At 40.1% G+C, this 21733-nt stretch overlaps 1 long non-coding RNA gene across 1 annotated transcript; it reads left to right on the top strand.

Annotated features, from left to right (window-relative positions):
• The first annotated feature begins 541 nt into the window (after positions 1-541).
• LOC102378740 lies at positions 542-12478 on the top strand. Its single transcript, XR_003091936.1, has 4 exons — positions 542-1672; positions 3338-3406; positions 6669-6805; positions 11514-12478. It is a non-coding gene; the product is annotated as an uncharacterized LOC102378740 (long non-coding RNA).
• Positions 12479-21733: the final 9255 nt, after the last annotated feature.

Here is a 21733-nt window from a genome sequence, read left to right as displayed (position 1 = left end):
TTCTTTCTGTTGCTTCAGGGTGGTTTTGGAGTATTGGAGCTTGTGATATCTGGCTTCATGTGTTTGGTATCCCACCAGGAAGTTAAAAGTAGACTTGATCTCTCTGCAGGTTGCTTGTTTGTGGGAGGTGACTTTTAATTTCATGCTTCAAAGGCGGCCAAATCTCTGAATCGGAATCAAATCTGGAGACCAATAAAAAGGTCCAAATCAATTTGAAGCTCTCTGAAAAACCCCCCTGCACTCAATGGCTGCCGCCAAAACCCCCCCCCGGCCTGAAGGGCGGCCGCGCGGGGGGGGGGGGGGGTGATGCCCACTGCCCTGTGCTGCATGGGGGGTGGCTCTTCCACAAGCCCCCATCCCCCGCCCGCTCTCCCATCCTTGTGGATAGCTGCCCTGCCCAGCCCCAGCTCCTGGTTCTTAAAAAAACAAAAACAAACAAACAAAAAACCATGCCCTGTTAATTTGGAAATCAAGTTGCCCTATCACAGTGACTACTGTATTCATGTCACCTGTTTAATTCAGAGATTCGTCCGATTCGGCAGCGGCTGACTCTCCAAATCAGATTCAGCCGAATCAATTCTGGACAGTGATTTGAATCACCAAATCGAATCACTGTCCCTCAAATCAGCTGAATCCGAAGCAAAATAGTAGCTGCTTCACACAGGCCTACTGTTGGGGCCAGACAGAATTGATTTTTCATTACCTTGAATTCATTATTTAGTTTCTTTGGGGGTTTTCCCCCTTGAGCTTCCTCCGAAGCCTTGAACATCTTTGTAGCTAGATGTGGGAAATTGGCCTGGGTGTACTGGTACTCCCAAATGATACTGAGAAACCTCTCAGGGGCCTGGATTTGGTGTCAGAAAGGAATCTTTGCCCACACCAGATTAGCAAGGACCACTGGGATTTTTGCCTTCCTCCTATAATGTAATATGTGGTCTACTCTCTGGGGTCATCTGAGCATATTTTACCTAACATATTCCCCGCCTTTTTAGTGACCTAAGCATTTAAGTGGCCCCTTTGTCTGTCCTGCTTTCTTTCTGTGGCACAATGCAACTTTTTTTTTTAATCAGTAATTCTGTCTGTCTTGTGTGTATTGGGAGAAATGGAGGTGACAGAGTGGGCATCTCCTTGAACACATGATCGCCTGTAAATACAGGGAACTGGACTCAGTGACTTGGGAAGTTTCTTCTGTTTCAGCTTCCCTATTGTTTTACAGTCAGTGCAGAGCTCACCATTTCCCACTCTAAGTGCAATAATCACTTCTTTGTTGTGTCACTCCCTTCTGTAATGTAAATACATAGCTGTGTATATTAATAAATATACTGTACTCAAACAGGACGGTTGGCTACATGCTTTTCTCTCCCTGGGGAAGGAGGAGAGAGAACAAATGTGACAGATGTTAATCTCAGTTCACTGGCCTGAGGAGTAGCCTATCTGAACTTTGCTCTCACGTGGAGGTTTTATGATTTGTCTGGCAGAGTAAGTCAATAAGAGTCAGTTTCTGAAAATTCTCTGTTTTTCGGGGTTTTTGTTTGTTTATTTTTAAAGTGAAACAGATGGCCAGGCCTCAGGCAGCGGTGATTCAGGGGACTGGATTTTTACAATTAGAGAAAAGGATCCTAAGAGTCTGGAGAATGGAGCAGCCCAGCCACAAGAGCTAGAAAAAAATAAGGTAATTTATTAATGTTTGATATTAAGTGTACGTAGAAAGATATACATCTAAACACTGTATTGCCCAATGTCCAGCATATTTTTTGCTCTGTATTAGTGTTTTAGTTTTGGTTTGATTTTTTTTCTATAAATAAGCATTAGATTTTTTTCATAACAACTGTACTATCAGTAACTCTCCACTTACAAACTTTGCACCTGCCAAGAAAATATGGAGTGGTTTATTCAGCTTTACTGTACGTTCTCCAGAAAACCTTTTTTCATAATGTACTTTTTATCATTCTCAAGACAATTGTATTAACTGAATTATTCACAGAGAACATACTTCAAACCACATTGGTTTTGTAAATATGGACAATTGCAAAACAACTGATCTAATAACATTATTCATTATTTAAACAATAAAAGCTAAGCATGATGTTCAAAAAAGAACTTAAGTTTTCTTCTGTACTCCAGAATTCATTTTATCCAGTGAATAATGAAAAATGCTTAGTGTGTTAGAACCAGATTCCAGGATTCCCTTTTTCTCTTGGCTACACTTTTACTCCCTCTTGCTTTGTTTGTCTCTGACATTGTGGAGCTTGCAGTCCTTTTTGCATAGGGCCTAGCTTCAGCAACCCAGTGCAGTCTCTCCATCTATGGTTAGAGCACTCTTATGAAACATAGGAATTGTTGATTTGAACATCTTCTGTGTGAAGAGGGCATAGAAACCATATTTCCACTTCATGGGTGAATGCTGTAACCAGTATCAGTTAGAGTATTCATAGAGCATTCACACATGGAGGGAGGGGAGAGAGAGAGAGAGTGTTTGGTTTTTTTTGTTAATGTTAGACAGTTATCTGTACTGAAAGGGGTTACTTTGGCACTTAAGCCCAAGTGCAGGTTTTGTATGGTGAATCTCAGTGTCACATAGGCACCCAATTTAGGACTGAAGCTAGCTGCCTAAGCCTGGAGGAGAGTGGAATTCCAGGCGTACCACTGTCTCCAGCACTTTCTGTTGGCCAGCTTAGTTGTCCATTTGCTTGCATCGTAGTGCCTAACTGTTCCCATGTAAAGTAATAGGGAACTCAGGTGCTTGAATTGTCTGGTTTGAGCAACCTGCTTTCAAAGCGGGACGCTTAACTTTTAGGTATGGGAACATAAAGTGCACACTCCTTAGTGCATGGCTGTCTAACTGGAGGCCTGCGAAGGGCTGGCATGCAGCTTGCAGGCCCTGATGGCCTCTTCCTGTGTTGTTGTGTGGAAAGGGGAGAGCCCAGGGGTTCACGTGCTTGCATGGTGTGGGGCTGAGGGCTGTGTTCTGCTGTCACAGCTACCCACGTGGCAGAAGCTGTGGGTGGCTGTGTGCCACTAGCCCAGCCTGTACAGTGGGGGGATTTGTGGGGCGGGACTGCCACTGCAGCATGTGCTTCCTAGCTACACCAAAGATGGATAGCTCTTCCTCAGCAAATCTTGCCCTAACTATTTTAGCTCTTTGTATTTGTTTGCACATGTACATAATGGTGTTTTTGTTTTTATCAAGTCGATTAGAGCAAATAATTTATGTTGAGCAACAATTGCAAGTACTGAGGATATTGGGATTGCTTGAAACTGCAATGTGAATTGCCTGTGTTTAATTGCAGTCATGTTACTGATTCTTCATGTTTTTTTCCCTTTCCACCACCTAAAGGAAAAAAATATTCCAAAGCGGCCTTTGTCTCAGTGCTTATCTACAATTATATCTCCTTTATTTAAAGAGGTAAGATAATATTCTGAGAATGTAATTATTTGTAAAATCATTTTGGCTCAGAGGAATGATGATGATACTCAGAGGAATGATAGTAATAAAAAAGTACATAAGTATATAACCAAAGTCAACCTGGAGCACATCTGCCACAAGTGACACAGGCAGCCTCTGTGGCAAATGGGGGAGGGGACAGATAGCAGTGGCAGAAAGGACAGAAAGAAGAGCAGTATATCATGTGAGGAGCACAGAGCAGGAAGCAGAAAGGAGCAGTAGATTACATGGGGAACAGAAGGCAGAGTAGTACATTGTATAGGGCAAGGAGATCAGAGTGGCATTTAGAGGGAGTGGGGTTTAATTTGTGGCAAACCTGACGAAGGTTGGCCCCCACTGCTATAACCAGTCTGAAACAAATGGGTTAATTTTCCTTATGGTCCAGCCACAGCATTCAGGTTTATTGGTACCTTTTATTTTTTCAGTTTGTTTTTTTGCTTACAATAGTGCTTGCTTCCCCAAAGTCACTGCATGAAAAAGATAACAAGGAGAGACAGTTAAGGAACAGTTAAAGTAATAAAGAGAGGAGTGTGTAAGGGGTGCAGTGTTCAGTCTTTCCTGTTGTTGGGCTGTTTTGCCCAACCTGGATTCAGGCTTCTCAGTCTTCTCAACTTAGGCTAGATTGACCAGGCCACCAGATGTTAGCAGTTTTTAATCCTTTAAGGTTCACTTTTAGAGAGGGAAAAATTCTAGATTTGTACTGGAATGTGGCAAACATTTATAGAATTTTGCAAATATTCCATAGAATATTTATTTGTTGTTTTAAGTATATTAGAAGGCAAGACACGGTGGTATGTAGAGACATTTCTTTTAAATAAGCTTGTAGAACTGTGCTCATATTAAAGCATGCTCTTCCCACCCTGTCTTTGCCATAATATAGGGACCATATTTTCTTCTAAACAATCCTTTTGGACTTTGCTGCTGTATTGCCTGTGTGGGTGTTACAAGAGTATTGCTCTACGAAAAGGAGTTCTGTTCCTGAGGAAGATCCTAAGAGTTTTCCATGCCACACAGCAGGGTTATTAAGCATAGTACGGCAGGACAAGCTTGCCTATCAGATGCAGTATAGCACAGTGGTCTCTGCTCATCAGGCCATTTGGACTCAGTGTGGAGTCAACCTGCCATCCAGCATTTTATTTCCTAACGGAAATGATGTTATTAGGACTGAATTTAGTAAGGGGATCATGTACTTCTGTGAGTGAAGGACATTTCACTGTCCATATTGCTGTTAACAGACACCTTCTGTAATCCTCCATGCCTCTGTTTCAGGATTCTTGCAACTCTTCCCCCTTGCTACCTTTTGTTTAGAGGTGCACTGATAGAGATTTTGGGGACTGATACCAATAGCCAATTTTTAAGGAAGCATATTGGCTGATACTGATCTAATTTCCAATACAGCTGCGTGCAGCTGGTAGGTCTGTTGTGGTAGATGGGGAGGGGGGAGGGAAGGGGTGTAGGGGGGGGCAGATCAAGGCCTCTGTGGCCAAGGAGGAAGTGGGTTTGGGGCTGGGGTCGGCACTGCCCAGCCAGGGGAGGGTGCGGGATGGAGCCACGGTTCATCTGGGAGTCGTGGGAAGCGGGTAGGGCCCCTGCTGCTTTGTGCACCCCTGGAGGGCACCGTGGGGAGGGAAGGTGGGGCTGGGGCGAGCTGCCCCTGCAGGCTTGGGGCCTGGCTCTTCCCAGCGCGTGGGAGCTGCACTTGGGGCGGGCGGCAGTGGTGCTGAGAGGAGGCTTACATGGGGGTGGGGGCTGCAGCCAACCCAAATTCTGGTTTAGTCTCCTCCCAGTGCCGCTGCCACCGCCTGCCCTGAGCACAGCCCCAGCCTGCAGTGGCATTTCCTCCCCCCCCGCACAAAGGTCCAGGGGCACACACTGCCCCGTGCCCTCCCAGGGTGCACGCAGTAGCGGGAGCCACCACCCCCCTCCCCATGCCCCCCAGACGAGCTGTGGCTCTGTCCCCCACCCTGGCTGGGCAGCACTCAGCACGTTGATCTGCCCCCCATGCTCCTTCCCTTCCCCCTCCTCATCCATTACACCAGAATTACCAATGGAGTGCAGGTCTCCAAGCTGCCAGGCTGTGCTCCTTGCTGCCTACATGCTGCACTGTGGCTGTGCGCATGCATGGGCATTTATCGGCTAAATTATTGGCCACATCAGGTCAGTTTTTTGATACAATCAATTTTCTTTATATCAGTGCCGATCCGATGTCGGACCGATGTATTGGTGCACCTCTATTTTTGTTGAAGCCATTCCTGGACACCAAGTCAAGAACAGTTTAAGGGGCATCGACAGCCACCAGTGAGAGAGAGGACATGTGGTAGGGGTGAGGCCATGCACTTGAAGGCAGCTCCCAGAGGCAGCTCCTGCCTGAGTTATAGGTGTAAGGGCCAGAGGTTAGAGTGTAGGTCTGTTAGTGGCGGGGGGCATAAGTTGTGTTGGCTATGAGAGAGCAGAGCAGTGTAGCTGGGCTGGTCTTGGCATTGGGGTAGTGGAAACTGCACCAGGGATTCTCACCGGAGCAAGCAGTTCATAAAACAGGTTTCCAACATGGGGAACAGCAGTCTGGGGGCAATGTGAAGGCTTAATGAAGGCTTGATTCCCAGGGACTGGGGATCTGGATCAGATGTACAACCAGACTCTGGACAACGGCACCCAGTTCTTATGTGGCTGATAGTCAGTCCCAGCCCTGGGACTGCATCAGGATCTCAAACTGGCTCTAGTGCTATTCCATGCTGGGACTGACAGTCAGCTGATTGTTGGCCCCAGCTCTGGGACTGTACCATTCATGCCAGCTGCAGATACCCGGCTTTCAATTTCCCAGTGCAAATCAAAATCCCAGGCTCCCCCTGCACTGGCAAGTAGTAAATGGTGGGCATTGATCTCCAAAACCCCAAATCATGTGCCCTACTATACACTTGTGCCAGGAGGTGCAGATGTTGGGATCAGGGATCGGATCCCATTTTGCTGTTAAATGAATAAGTGTAATGACTTTTGATAAAATTGCAAATGTGGCATTGCTGCTATTTAAACTATTTGCAACACATTCATTAATAGGTTTTTTTTAAATCTAAATAGCTGAAAAGAATGCTAATGGTGAAGTCTAGAGATTATTTTACTTCCTGTTGCATAATGGTTGTTTACCAGATCTGTAACTGTAACAAATATTTGCATTATTATATATGCAAGTATTTTTCTTACTAATGAATGTATTTTGCCATTTTAGTTGAAAGAGAAAAGTCAGGCATGTGGTGGCAACATGGGATCCATAGAAAAACTGAGAGAAGCTATTTATTTAGCTGAGGAAGCTTGTCCAGGCATTTCAGATACGATGGTATCACAACTTGTACGGCGGCTTCAGAGGTAACAAAAAAGCAACATTGTATTTAGACATATGAAAAATTGCCTGGCTTATTTTGCAAGAGGCAGGGGTTTTTGTGAGTGATCTTTTATTGAACTAACTGCATGGTTGGGATGGACTTAGACAAGGTTTTGAATGCAGTCCATTCTTCAGGTCTTACTTTAATGAGCTTATTTTAAATGGGCTTCTTTAATATTTGTCAATGCATGAAACGATTAAAAGCATGGATTTCTGTTTAGTTCATTATAAAGTGTCTATAGATAGGAGTTGGCAACATCTTCCTGCTGTGGGTCAGAGATTGTGACCAGGTTCCTCTGCAGAAGGGTAAACACAGGCATGAGAAAGCAGCAGGGAGGGCTATGGAGGAGGGTGTTGCAGAGGGAACAGAAGGAACGGTGCAGTTGCATGCCACAGTCTCTTCTCCCTGAGCTAGGTCAGACTTTCCTCAGCTGGATCCAACTTTTTTGCAGGCTGGCCCCTGCTCTTAACATTTCGTTGTTTAATAGCAAAGATTCTGGGTCTGTCAGGAACTTTAATTTTCCTGTCTTCACTGGATATATAGTCACTCTCATGCTGTAAATTGTCTCAGTGCCATCCTAGAAATAGAACAGCTGTCATGAGCTATTTAAAAATGGACTGTTTTGAAATGGTGGCTGTATGAAGCTGCTGACAGATTTGCACGAGGGATTAGTGGGCAGCATGTGTATATGTATAAAAGGCACTTAAATAATTGAAATCTCATGACTGTTTTGGTATTTCCTGTTGGAAAGGAAAAAGATCAAGGCATAAATTTAAATCCCTATTTCTTTCCCCTCATTATGCCATGTAATGGAAGATTCCAAATTTCAAGATATCCACCCAATGGGAATAATATTTTATTCAAGTAAAATGGATAAGTTATGTTTTTGCCCATTATTATTCAGGGTACAAAACATTTCCATTCCAACAATTTTTTTCCACAAAATTTTAGATCATCATTTTTCTGCTTCACAATTTTGCATGCATGATCACTGAAGTAGTGTGACATTTAGGGGAAAGTTCAAACTACGTTAAAAGGTTTTGCCCACCTTCCCTTCTGTTGTGCAATAACTCTAAAAAATTTCATTCAGAAAATTCAAAGTGGTAATGTAAGGAGACTGCAACCAGTTACATGCCTTTTCCTAAGAATGTAAATACTTTTAAAAATTAAAAGCAATTTTAAAAAATAGAAGGGTTTTATGTGATATTTATTAACATTTCACATTTTTTGCTTTAATGAAATACTCCTCAGCATTCTGTTGTCTCTGGTTAAGGAATATTGTTCTTATGTCTCGTCTGTGACAGTGTTGTGATGTTAATTGTACAACTACACAAAAAATTAGGTTTTTAATATTAAAAAGGATTGCTGTTGGTGTCAATAACCATAGTTTCCTTGATGCTAGAATTGCCACAGCTGTTTGCTACGTTTTTAATTCTTCCTTAAGTGTATTTAAAACCAGTTCCTGCAAACGGTTAATCTTGTAAATAGCCCTTACTTACATGAGTGACTGATGTAAAATACCACTTGTGATTAATGATTTGCAAATTGAGACCTTAGTGTATGCAGCTATCTAGTACCCTTTTTTTATTTAATAACTCCCATCCTTGTTACCCGCAATGATTCTACATTTTTTGGTAGAAATGGAGAGTATTTCAAGAAATGTTGTGTTTAATATTAAAAGTGGAGTGTAGTGAAGAAACTGTTTTGATACTTTTTACGTGTGTTGCATTTGTTAAGAAGACGCTATCTTTGGCTGAACTTAAATTTGTAAATTGCAGTGAATAATTTAATAGTTTAAAATACATTGCATAAAGTTTTATATTGTATAAAGGGGTCTCACAAAATAAAATTATGACTATTGTACAGAAATCCCCAGACATACTGATGATAACTCAATATCCATGGTTAAAATGATACATGTTGCTTTCATGTGTTTATGTGTAAGCACAGCTACTTTATATATGGTTGTAAAATTAAAAAACAATGGAAATTTTGTAATTTATGAAACTGCTTTTTAAAATCTAGAGTGAGCCTGTTCATTGACTGATGTATTTGGCTTTACTATTAAAGAACAAACATTTTTTCTAAAAAGATCAAACACTCTGCCACCTATAGTTGCCATATTTAATGATCATGAAGAATGGATGATTTATATGCAGTTTTCTGTCTTGGGTGCAGCACAAAATGAGTTAGTGAGAAACTACTCTTTTTCAGGATGCCTCGACACTTGGAAATACTGTGTATAAATCATCTAAGGAAATGTATTTTTCACAGTTAAAGTACAAATACGGCTGTGTAGATATTTGTTTATATACCAAATTTGCACGCAGGAAGAATTTAAGTTGTGAATAACATTTTTAAAGTAGGTGTTCTACAGGAGGTACCATCTAGTCAGTTTGTCAAATATTGTAAGTTTGCCTAGAATTGTAAGAAACTAGTATTAAAAATATTATCTTACTGTGACAGTAAACACTTTGGATGAAGAAATGTATTTATATAGATCTCAAAATTGCTATGTAAATGTAATGGCACAAAATAAGTTTTGGGAACACACAGTATTCCTCAGTTATCAAAATGATAATTAATGCAATTAATTTTTAGTTAAATTAGCTTTTCTAAAAGATGAAGTTACCCGCCCCCCACCCTGGAATAATGACAGTTGAAAAGTCTTATCAGTATCTTATTTTAATTTAATTTAGTGTTCTAGTAGAGTAGACTGTTACTCGTACTCTTTGGACATTAAAAATTGTACCTGAGGAGTTGATCAAAATGTTTTATGAATTGTGTTCAGCTTTATAAATCTCCACAAAAATGTTTCTGTTAATAGGCTTTTTTTAGCACATTCATGTCAGTTTTAGCTAATATCAGACATTCCTCTCAAGAAGAGCAATGAAGGTGGAAGGAAGGTGCGGATTTGTGCATACTTATTTATGCTTTCAGCATAAAATAATCAAACCCTTTAATCAAGGGGGATGCCCTGAAAGGTTGCATGTTTTTTTTTCCTACAAGTGTTAATGACACTAGCAGATCCCAGTAGCTCTTGCCGTTTAAAAGATGGGACACTCGATCATAGAGGTCACAGAAGTGTGGGGGTAACAAGGATGTTAAGTATCCATTCCCTTCTGCCAGGGCAGAGTAAGTATAAGCAGGGTACATCTACATGAGATGGTTACTGCAGAGTTGCCTAGTTAGCTCAACAGTAAAGCATCGTGTCTACATGAGGGGTGCTATTAGGCCAGAGTAAACTAATTGATTCCACTGTAGGATAGTACTGCCCAATGCAAGTACTGTTCTGCAGCAGAGTTTTCTCCACCGCAGTGCACATGTAGACAGTGACTGGGGCTGGCTGGAGCACGTGTGCTAGTGTGTGGGACACCCTTGTGCCCCAGCCAGCCCCTCCAAAGTGCATTGAGCTGGGGTGGAGCAGCAGGCTGACAGGCTGATGGGCATGTGTATACGCTGTGCCCAGGAGCAATGAACTCTGATGTGCACCAGAGTCTATTGCATGCAATTAATTTCATGTGTAGATGCACCCCCAGACTATCACTGAGAGAGGTTTTTAACCACTTCTGAAAAACCCTCAGTGAAGTAGGTTGCACAAACTTAAGTGCTTAATGATTTTTTCTTTTTTGGGGGTAGAAAGTTTTTTCCCTATATGTCACCTAAATCTTCCTTGCTGCATATTAAGTTAATTTCCTTGTCCTTCTAAGTGCGCATAGAGAACAATCAATTGTAGTCCACTTTGTAACAGGCTTTTGTATACTGTGAGACCTCTATATCCTGTTCTCGGTCTTCATTTTTCTAAACTAAATAAATTCAGTTCTTCTTCCTTGTAGGAAAACTTCTAACCTGTTTGACTGAGGAGCATTAAGAAAAAACCAAAACAAATCCCAACACCTCTGGATTCTGATATTAAATATTCTTAGAGCAGTGGTGCTTAAACTTTTGGCCCTGTGGGCCAGATTGAGCCCCATGTGTCAGCATCAGGCCCCGTGATGTCTGTTCAGTCCTGCATGCCTGGATAGGGCCCTGTGCAGCCTCAGCTGACCCTCATGTGCCTAGTGCCCCACACTGCTCTTGCCTTCTGGGATCAGGACCCTGGTGCCCAGTGCTGCCCTACATGCTCAATCTATCATGCAGGGCCCAGAAATTTAGCAGCCTGGGAGCAGCGGCACCACTTCCTTGCCCCAAAATTTTTGGACCTGTGGGGAACGCCAAGGGCCAGATGACATGGCACTCGGGGATGAGCACCCTCGTTTTAGAATTTAGTGAAAGCTTACTGTGTTTAAACTGTTCATCCCCTCTGTCCCCTAAAACCCTTGTCTAGGCTAGGAAGTTTCCTGCCCCAGAACACCTTCAAGTGGTAGAGAGAATACACTGCCAAATAGGGTATTTAAAGGAAAAATAAAACTTGCCTGCAACACTCAAGTTTCATTTTGATTATTTACCTATCAAGATGCTGAGCTTTGGGGCTATTGATATGTTTCTGAATAACAGGTGCAGTTTTAGAGCTATATTTGTATTATATTCATGTTTGTCTCAGGCTAATGGTGCGAGTTGTTTTTTTTTTTAAAGGAATATTGCTCGACACAAACACACTTAAAGAGAGAAAAATGCTGCAAATTTTTAGTGGGCTGTTATTTAGCAAGATTTCGAAAGTGACAAATAATACTTTTTGTCGTCTTCTCTAGGTACTCACTAACTGGAGGAAGCAGTTCATCCCACTGAAATTTGGGGTTTTTTGAGTTTTTCTAAGACAACAGTGACCCTGTCATGTCTGCATTGAAGAAGTGCTCTCTAATTTTGACCTACCCAAGTTAGTGGAGTGTTCTTCAGTGAATGGACCTTCTTGAATGTGCAACAACAAAAAGTCTCTCAGATAGATAGTGTTGCTTTTCAGCTCCTTAAAGCTATAGTTTTTTAATTATATAATGCACATACTCCAGGGAGGTCTTTTTTTTTTGTAAAATCTGAAATGTATATTAAGGTTTGTGATAAGGAAACTGAAGATATTGAGAAATCTCAGGTATCTTGCTTTAAGTGAACTCCTCTGGGAGATAGAAAAATGCTCTGTTGGATTTGTGTACAGATTTGTATATAGTGTTGCTTTTTTACTGAAACCCTTTCAACGTGCATAAGGAATCACTGTGTACAAAATGGCCAAATGCTTCTGTAGATAATGCTAGTGGGGTAAATATTTGACAGGCCATAACTGATTATCGCCTTGCCTTTATTACATGTACATTTTGAATTATGTGATAAGTGATTTTGGTTGATTTTGTATTTTGAAGGATTTGCCATTGAAAGATCATTAATGCCGTATTATGAAATCTTCTATCTGTACCTCAGCAGATGCAAAATTTCTTCCTGTCTGTCCTAACAAGTCTAAAGGTGATGTCCTGACTATGGTACTACTTTAGATTGTTTTAAATTTAGCACCTCTTTTCTCATGAAGCTTTAAATTATTGTTTTTATTTTTCCTACAGGATGAATGCTTTTATATTTTCAGTTTTAAATTGTGCCAATGCAAATTGAACCATATGTATTGTTCAACTTTAGTATATACTTGTGGAGCTTGTAGTGGAATCTAAATACCATATTTTCCATCGCAGTATGTTTGAATGCTCACACAAATAAATTTTATAACCTGCATTTATTTTGAAACATCTCTTTAAAATCTTGGCTTTGGGAGAGTGGCAAATGGTTTCCTAAAAGATATGGTTATTTTTATTATAAAATGAAATAGTCTTGGAAAATAAAAGAAAAAAAACCCTGCAAATTTATCAATGAAAAGAGAGCACAATCCTTACAGCATAAATCTATGCAATTAATATTGAAATTAGTAGGGGTTACTGATTTCAGGATTGAGCCTTATGTACTATGTGCACTATCCCACAACCAGTCTCCCTAAAGAAAAATACTTGAATTTTGATGAAGATTCTAAGCTAAAATCTGCAGCATTATAGTGGTAATTTCTAAATTAGTTTAAGTTTTTCAGTTTCGTTCAATATAGTACTGTATGTATGTATTTAGTTGAGTGGCATTTCTTAATGGTGATGTGGTTTCTTATAGTCTATTCTACCAGGACAGAAATAAGTATTTTGTTTCCAGGATGGGCAGGGGAGGTAATATTTCTGTTTTAATTCAGAAATTCATAATATTCCATGTCAGGTGTGTGTGGTATAGTTGCTGTCAGATGTCTTATCTCTTCCCAGATTCACTTTAGAACTTGGAAGAATGAATTTTATAAATGAAAGAATTAAAGTATATAACCTAGGCTGGCAGGTGCAATGTGTCTATAGTAAAGTTGTATCACAAGGAAGAGATGGTTTAAGCTAAAGTGATAAATAGGCTAGGCTTTATTTAAAAATAGAAGCACTCTTTTTTTTTTCTTTTCTTTTTTCTAAGCATAACTTTTTATTTACTTTTACTTTTTTTTAGAGGCTCAAAGACATAGTAGTTTAAGGAGATTAAGTTCAACTCTTGCTGTTACATATCTCCAATTAGTATCTGAATCTTGGTGTAGTACAATAAGGAATTTACCTTTTAAATGCAGATGCAATGAAGCATTCTGCCATTTTATATATAGCGGAGGTTCTGCAGTATATGGAAATGGACTGAGGTCTTTGTAATTGAAGTTGACATGGAGCCACTAAAACCTTCCCACTGTCATCTCTTAACGTAAGAAAGTCTTAACAAGTAAAATGAGGTAGTTGGGGGGGGAAAAAACCCTCCTCTTTTGACATGTGATGAGAGAGTCTATTGATGAAACAGTTTCATGTTAAAAGTTCTAAAGCAGAAACCTGTCAGAAAATTGTGCCATGTTTTGAAGGTGTATAGTTATTGATCAGTCCTTCAAGAAGTTGTACCTTTCCATTCTGAAAAAAATTAAGTTTGTTTTTTTTTTAAAGGCCAGTTGGCCGAAAGCAAAAGGACTTGAATTCATTTATGGAATAGATAAGTATATTTTTATATACAATACAAAGCTAATGCAGGAGAACCTTAAAAGCCATGATTCATACTTCCTTTGAATGTAGAAATATAATCATTTGCTAGAGAAAAATGTTGGTGTTTAGAAATAAAATTTGTACCAGTAATGGTAAATATTTTTCATTTAAGGTAAGTTCGGTTTCAGTTGTTCTGAGCCTAACAAACAACACAATTTTAGTAATGCTTTCCGAATTTATTTTCAGCTTAAGAAAAACTTAATGTTAAAATGTTGTACTTTGTGTAAGAATTTCTGGTGTAGGTAATGCAGCTCTGTTTAAGAATCTCTTGAGTTCAATAAGAGTTTATTCCTGAAATTCCTTAGTAATGAGTTACCTTTTGCTCATAAAATCTTTTAAATAGAACTGCTCCCTTGTCAGGGGTTGTGAAGTTAGGCACTTAATAAAGTATAAAAACATTAACCAGACCAAAAAGCTTTCAACATTGAAAGATTTCATCACTTTTGGCTCAGGTAGACATTATTTTTAGTTAGAAACAATTATTTCCTGTGAAGTTGCACTGTTGTAGTTTAGTAAAGCATAGTGGCATTAGTATCTTGCAAATTGCCTCTGGTGAATAAAGAAGCTCCCCTCCCTCCCATGTTATCAAGTGTCATTTTGCTTCTTTGTAGCCCCAACATGTTTTTGTGAAAGGTCCTGAGTTATAGTTGTAAAATCCCTGGTTAAGTTTTGTGATGATTTTTTTTTTTTTAATGTAGGTTTTTTTTTTTCTTTTTTATAAACACACAATTCTGGTGTCAGTTTGTAATACTTTTATATTTAATTCCTTAAGAAATACTGCTAACGTGTTTCAGCTATGAAAATGTCAAAGTTGGGAGATTATCCGGAAGTGTTTACAAGCACAGGTATAATGCTATTATTACTAAACATCTCAGAAATAAATTATTTTTGTAATGCAGGGAGGTGGGGAAAACCTAAAATGTAGCACAAAGTGTGGGGGGAAGAATTTTTCTGTCTTAATAAATTTCTAAGTGTATGCAGCATGTATGCTATTGCCCTGGGCTTATGCAGTAGTTCCATTGTACGTGATTGGGTTTTTCCCTCCTTCCGCATGAATTGACAAGTTCTGCTTACAGAGGACTATTAAAAGGTACAGTATTGTTTTCTGTAACATAATTGAATAATTATGCCCCTGTATCTGAACTTTGCTTTTGTCATTCTACATCAAGGCATTGAACCCCGTGTATACTATATGACATAGAAATAAAGGAGGCGAAATTTGATGCTCTTTTGACATCTGTGTGGTTAGTAAAAAGAGATTTAGATATGTGATTAGTAACAAGGGATTTATATATGTGTTTATGAAAAATTTCTGGGCCTGTAGTGACCAGTCTTAGATAATGGTAAATAGAAAATGTAAACAAGAGGGATTTTCTCATGCAAAGAAGCATGTGTATATTCAATCGGAATTTTAAACATACTAAAACACTACCACTCATTTCAGTAATGACTTTATGATAAAACTAGGTTGTTAAGCATACATTTTATCGTGTAGAACTGAACGATTTTACTTGTTACAACTCAGCGAGTGTGATGGAGAATTTTTGGGTTCTGTGGGTTAGTCTACACATAGTGATCCCAAATTAACAGAAGCTGTGATGTTGCCCTTTTTTAGGCAGAGGTGCAGCCATATGTGAGTATCTATGAAGGTTTAAATAGGAATGGCTTTTTTCCCCCCAGGGCAAGTTAAGTCAAACTAAAGTATACAATTGGTATGTACTTGAATTGGTACAGCAAATTTGGCTGTATGCCAGGCTTTAATGGTATTTGTTTGGGTAGCTACATCCAAATACTTATACTCATAAAAAAAATTTTAATCTGGACACTGCTTGTACAGCTACCATTTTGCAAGTCCTTTCTTGTGTAGCAGTTATGTCTGCATTGAGGATTGTATGTCATTACATTGGTACAAATTGGTGCTTTCTTTTGAACTTTTAAAGTTTGTTTTTTTTTTCCAGAAGAAGGTTGGTGTAAGGGGTTGGCTTGTTAGAAGATGAAAGTGAAGCTGCTAATATATTTCATATGCTTGCAATACTTTTCTAGTTTTCTCTTGAGTCTCCTCTGTAATTGTAGGCCTGTTGCCTGTATTTAGCCTTTGAAGACAGTGTTTCTTGTGACAGTTTTGTGTACAATCGGTGAACTAATACAGTTCATTCAGTTGGTTTGTTCCTGATTTTGTTTTGGTGTTTCCAACTCCACTTAGAGCTTTCTTGCTTTCCTGAATGCCAGACTGTTGCTGACAAGTGACGTCTTCTCTGGTTCACTAAATATAAAATGTTCTCACCATTGGCTGACAAAGTGGGTAGTGTGGTTTATCTGTGTATCCTTTAAAAAAAAAAAAAAAAAAAAAAAGCCTCCTTCCTTGCCTGGTACATGGTCTGTATTTTTAAGTTCAGGTATCTTAAAGTGAAAGGAGGGTAGAAATGAATTATTTCCACTACAGCTTTCCAATAACCAGTAAGTTTGTTTTATCCCTACCATTTTGTAAGATATTTGACTTTAAAAATCCTATCATCCTTTTCGCTGATTTGACTACCAACACCTTGTTTTAAGTGACTGCCACCTCGAAAGCTGCATCTGACTTGTTTTTAGCAGCATCACTTAGTGGCTCAATTTATGCCTTTGGTAAGGAGGTAAGTCTGCCAAAACCTGTTCTGTATATGTTGTTTAATAATTTAATATAATGTAAAATATTTACTAATGTTTCAGCTGCCATAGCCTTTTTGTGATACTGGTTGAACCTAAAGAGAGAACTGGAAAAACAGGGCCAGTTGTTTTATTCTTACCTCTAGTGATATCCGTTTTGCTGCATATTTGAATAAGTTTCAAGCTGGTAAAATGGAAATGTAGAAATCGCACTGTGCACACCTACATATTTATTGATGTGCAGTAGTTACTGGACATTTAGTTTAGTACTTTCTTAATGAAGTACTAACTAAATGCACAGTAGCTTTGGCTGCTGCGCAGTAGTGCTGGCACACTGTTTTTTGTGGTGTTTACTATACTGTAACCTAATAACACTGCACAGTAGTGTATTAGTACGGTTTTTGATGGGTGCGCTAATGCACAGTATTATTAGGCTACTGCGCAGTAAGTGCCTTGTGTAGACGTGGCCAGTGACAAGTAAGAATACTAATTTTTAAACTTCTATCGTGTGTGTGTGTGTGTATGTGTATAAGGAAACTAGGAAAACATTAGGCAGATCTGTATTGTGATGAAAAGTGATATGATATCTTACCTACAGAGGCTGAGGGATAAAGCATTTTCTCTGAGTTGTCTTTCATTAAGTTCTAATTAGGTCCTTATTAAGGACCTCACTAAAAACTGAAGTACTTCCAGAAGGACTTAAAAGAACAGAAATTTTGAACAACATGGGAAATATGAAATTTCATATAACTGGCCAGAATAAATTAGTGCACTTTAACAGAAATAATATAAACAAATGGGATATCTATTCGTTTTTACTCCTGTAGAATAAAAAAATTGTAGTTGTTGCTGATATGGTTTAACCTGTAGCTTAGAGGCAAGTTTTGATGACTCAGTACCCAGTATTTTTTTAAATAAATGTGTGACAGCAATAAAAATAAAAATGAAATATAATGCTGACAGGAGCAGTACAGTTTAGAAGTATTACCTTGTGGTAAGAGCTTTGAGAGATTAAAAAAATGACTAGTTTGGCAAATTTCTTTAAGGGTGTAAGACCTGTTAGGCCTTAAACTATCCACAGTTGAAAACCAATAAAAGAGAAATCCCACCTCAGAATTTCTACTGGGCATCATTTGATACTTGATGCCTGTAAATGTGAATGGCTGCATATTGTTAGCATGACTGTTTTCCACTGGATTGTCTGTGGTCCCTGGCAGATGTTACCCTTGAGATGCAGTTAACTAGTTAATCATGTCTTAAGTGGTAGCCTAGCCACGAATCCAAGCTATTAATGGAATGATAAAATAGGGAATAAGCCACAAAATTATTACACAAGCATATGTAATATAATTCTGTGGTTGGTTCCCCTCATGGCTTAAATTGAATGAATGTGTGGCTGATATGCTTCAGTGGCTGGGAGTACTAGTCAGCTGATCAGTGCTTCCAGCCTTGGGAGTATGCAGGAGCCTCTTAAGACTGAGAGCACTGATCAGTGGACTGACACTGAGCCCATGGGCACACTGGCTATCCAGCATCATGATCTTGGGCTCTCCCTGCATTAGAAATAAGATGTTATTGGCTTCTGAGCTCTGATCCCACAATCGCCTCCTGCCATGTATCTGTGGCATGTCCCAAGGCATGACTGTTGAGATTGTGGAGCAGATCTCCCTGAATGTCTGCCAGCAGCGCTAGAGTCGACAGTTTTCTATTTCTGAGTCAGCTTGAATCTAACCTCTGAGATGCTGTATAAAACTAATCCTTTTGCTCTTGTTTGCTGGGTTTGTCTAGTTTGCTTTTAGTGATACTAAATTTTGTTTCTGCATTTGCCTCAAGAAACTGGTGATTTTTTATATTTGAAAATAAAATGTTTAGAGAATTAATTCATATACTTTACTTTGCCTTATCCCATAATAAATAGTGAAGAGAATGTTTTAAAGTGCAAATTTTAAAAGGAGAAAGTAACTGTAGAATGTTGGGCCTCCAGGGTGAGTACAGACAGTCAAAAAGCCTGAGGCTGAATCAGTTCAGTCTTTGCAGGTTAGTCTAAACTGCACAGATTCAATTGAAAAAGAAGTGAACAGACATTTACCTTTGTTTCAGGAAGTGCAGCCACATGCCTGAAGTGGCTCAGGCCAGAAGTCAGGGATGCTAGAGCACAGCTCTCTAGCTGTGTGTTCACTTCCTCTTCCTGCTGGCCCTGAGGTCTCTGGGACTTGCAGTCCAGAATTACAGCAGCAGGACTCTACAGGGTTGCTCATCACTTCCTCTTTGTGCTTCCAGGTGTCTCTGGGATTCGTAGTTCAGTTGCAGCCAGCAGTACATTTGAGCGGGGAAAGGGGTGTTTAGCAAACCCAGGCCCCAGCCAGGGTTTGCTTGGGGAGGGCAGTCCTCCCCTGTAAACTGGGCTACATCCCCAGCCAGGCTTGCCCCTCCCCATCCTCTCATCAGCCAGTCCTCACTGCTGCAGCTACAGAGCAGCGGGGTGGGGCCAGCCTTGGTCTCTGGAGCAGAGAGCTCAGCCCAGGGCCGTAAAGCATGCTGGGGGACTCTGATTTAACTTGAACCAGGAAGGGGTCTTGGGCAGACATTGTGTAAACCGGCTTGATCCAAATCAGTTAAGATTGATTAACTTATCTTGCTGGGATCCTATGACCCCAGCTGACTTCCTGCCCTTTGGGCAGGGGGCTGGACTCGATGATCTTCGGAGGTCCCTTCCAGCCCTAATGTCTATGAAATACTACAGTCAACCAAGTTTATCTTGAACCAGTTTCAGCCATTTTGAAATAGGTTTATGTGCACTGAACATCTGTTCTGTTACAGGTTTAAACCAGTTTCTGATCACTTGAACTGATTTATGTGTAACTTCTGGCCCTAGCCCCTGAGAACTCTGGACATTAAGGTAGTAAGTAGCTCACAGTTAAAGGATTTGAACTAAGAAAATAAAGGGGTTCAACATAGTGACACTGTCTTTTCAGATGGAAAATGACATGTGGTGGAAAGTAGAATATTTTTTAAAAGAAGCAGTAGGAAACCTACTTGCTATGTTTTCCCCCAATGCACAGTCAGTTATTTACTTTTTCATGCCTCTCTAAACCTTTGTTCATTTAAAATTAATTTTGGTGCAATGGAGTAGCTTTATGCATTCCTTAGTGTGTTGGTATTTTGGTGCGTTGTAGTTGCTTTACAGATTCCTTTGTTATGGGTCTGTAGTAAAGTCTTAGAAAAGGCCAGTCAGTATATATCGCTAGTATTTAATGCTCCAAAGCTCATCACCATGGGTGCCTATACATGAGCGTGGAGGCCTGCAGTGTAAAGTAGTAATTATAGTACACTGGAGCAGACTTTATTAATCAAGTTTGCTGGAGTGTGGCGATTATTGCGCTGCACCAGCCTCCCACATCTTGTGTATCAGCATCCCCACCCTTAAAAATGGTGGCGGGGGCGTTCGTGGAATGAACTTTAGTTCAGATGCCCCTACCATTTTTAAGCCTGGGGATGCTGATACATGACATGCTGCAGCACTTTAATTAGAGTAGCTCTCAGAGGACCCCCAGAGAACATGTAAAAGTGCCCATTGTTTTTCTGAAGCTGTAGTCTGTTCTAACTTTTTCTTGCAACTTATTCTCCTAAAAGTTTGTTCTTTAAATTTTTGTGAGTGAAGACAGAAGGAAACCTTCAGAGTTGTGAATATACTTTTCATACATTTTGTACATTGATTCTGGAATGGTGCTTCATACTCAGCTCAAAGCTTTATTTTACTCAGGAGTAAGGGAACCAAGAAAAGAGCAGATGGTGCTCAAGAACCAGATAATGGCTCCCCCTCTGTGTGTCCCCCCCCCAAGCCTTTTATTGTGGAGTCCTACAGATTACAAGCCCATTGCCTCACTTTATGTATCCGAAATAGGGAACACTTTTTCTGGGATAATAGGGTCTAATTTGAGTTAATTGCCATTCAAGCTGTTTGTGTAAAGGACCGTCTCAGAACCAAAGCCCCAGGACAGACCCCCAGCATCTGTTTTTAGCCTTAAGTAGTAAACAATCAAAATCTGGGGCAAAAGAGGAGTTGTGCAGCCCTTTTTTTATACATGTACTCCTTCCAAACTGCATTGCTGCTCAGTTGCCAGGGAGAACCCACAGCATGACAGGTTTATCTCTTGAATAACTGGAAAGTAACTTGAATGAGCCATTATTAATTTACAGAGGGTACACAGTATTGCCCTGGGAAAAAGTGTTAGCATATTTTATCTTGACTATTTCACAGGTACTTCAAATGGGAGAATGAACTGGAACATCTGTGGAATCCCAGAAGAAAAGGGGTTCTCTGGGTGTAAACAGACTGCATTTCTCCTACAGTGAGCATTACTAGCATAAGACATTCCCCCACAGGGTAGATAAAAATCCTTAATACGCTTCTAAAAATGTATGAGTTTATAACATAGGGGGAAAGTAAAATAAATGTTTTATATTTGCATGAAATCTGAAGTTGTTCTAACTTGGGGGGGTATTCACTCAGCTGGCCCTGCAGGCCAGATGAGTGGTACAAGGTTGTTCCTGTGGGTCAGATCCTTCCTTCCACATACTAAATCTAGCACAGTTGGTGCCTGCTCCAGCTAGCCTAAGATGTGTGCTGCACGTGACAACCAGTCTGGGATGCACATTGTACCCATTCCAGGCAGTCTACATGGTGCCCTCCATGGACCAGCCAGGGTGGGTACTGTCTTTAGACCGTCTGGAGTGAGTATCATGTGCAGCACCCATCCTGGACCAGCTAGAACAGGGTTTGTGGGCCTTATGTGCAGGCCATACCATGGACAGCATGTGGCTCAACTCCAAACCATAGGGCAGCATTGCTGACCAAATGATGGGGCTCTGTGGCCTATATCTTTGACACCCTGTGCTAGCTAATGGTTTATATTAGTTAAAGAAATGTGTGTTGAAAAAAAGACTAATTCAGAATGCTTCTAACATTGTGAGTCTGGTGCTTTCTCGCTTGAACTAAGTTGACAGGCAAATAGTTGCAAAATACATAGCAAAAGTTAATACCAGTTTCTGAATATAGAGCTTGCAGAAGCCAAAGCAGATAAGCTTCAATTTCACTGCTTTTCTATCAGTGCATCTCATCTGAGGCTATTGGAACTTCAGTGCTTATGAAAATCCCACATTCTGTGTACAAGAGAGATACCCATAGGAGATTAAAGTTAGTCTCTCCTGTTTTTGAAAGCATTCTTGCGTACACTTCACTGAAAGGCCAAATGGAT

The sequence above is a fragment of the Alligator sinensis genome, unplaced genomic scaffold (genome assembly GCF_000455745.1).
Source record: "Alligator sinensis unplaced genomic scaffold, ASM45574v1 scaffold1253_1, whole genome shotgun sequence".
NCBI classification, from domain to species: domain Eukaryota; kingdom Metazoa; phylum Chordata; order Crocodylia; family Alligatoridae; genus Alligator; species Alligator sinensis.
This window is presented reverse-complemented; position numbering and strand designations above follow the sequence as displayed.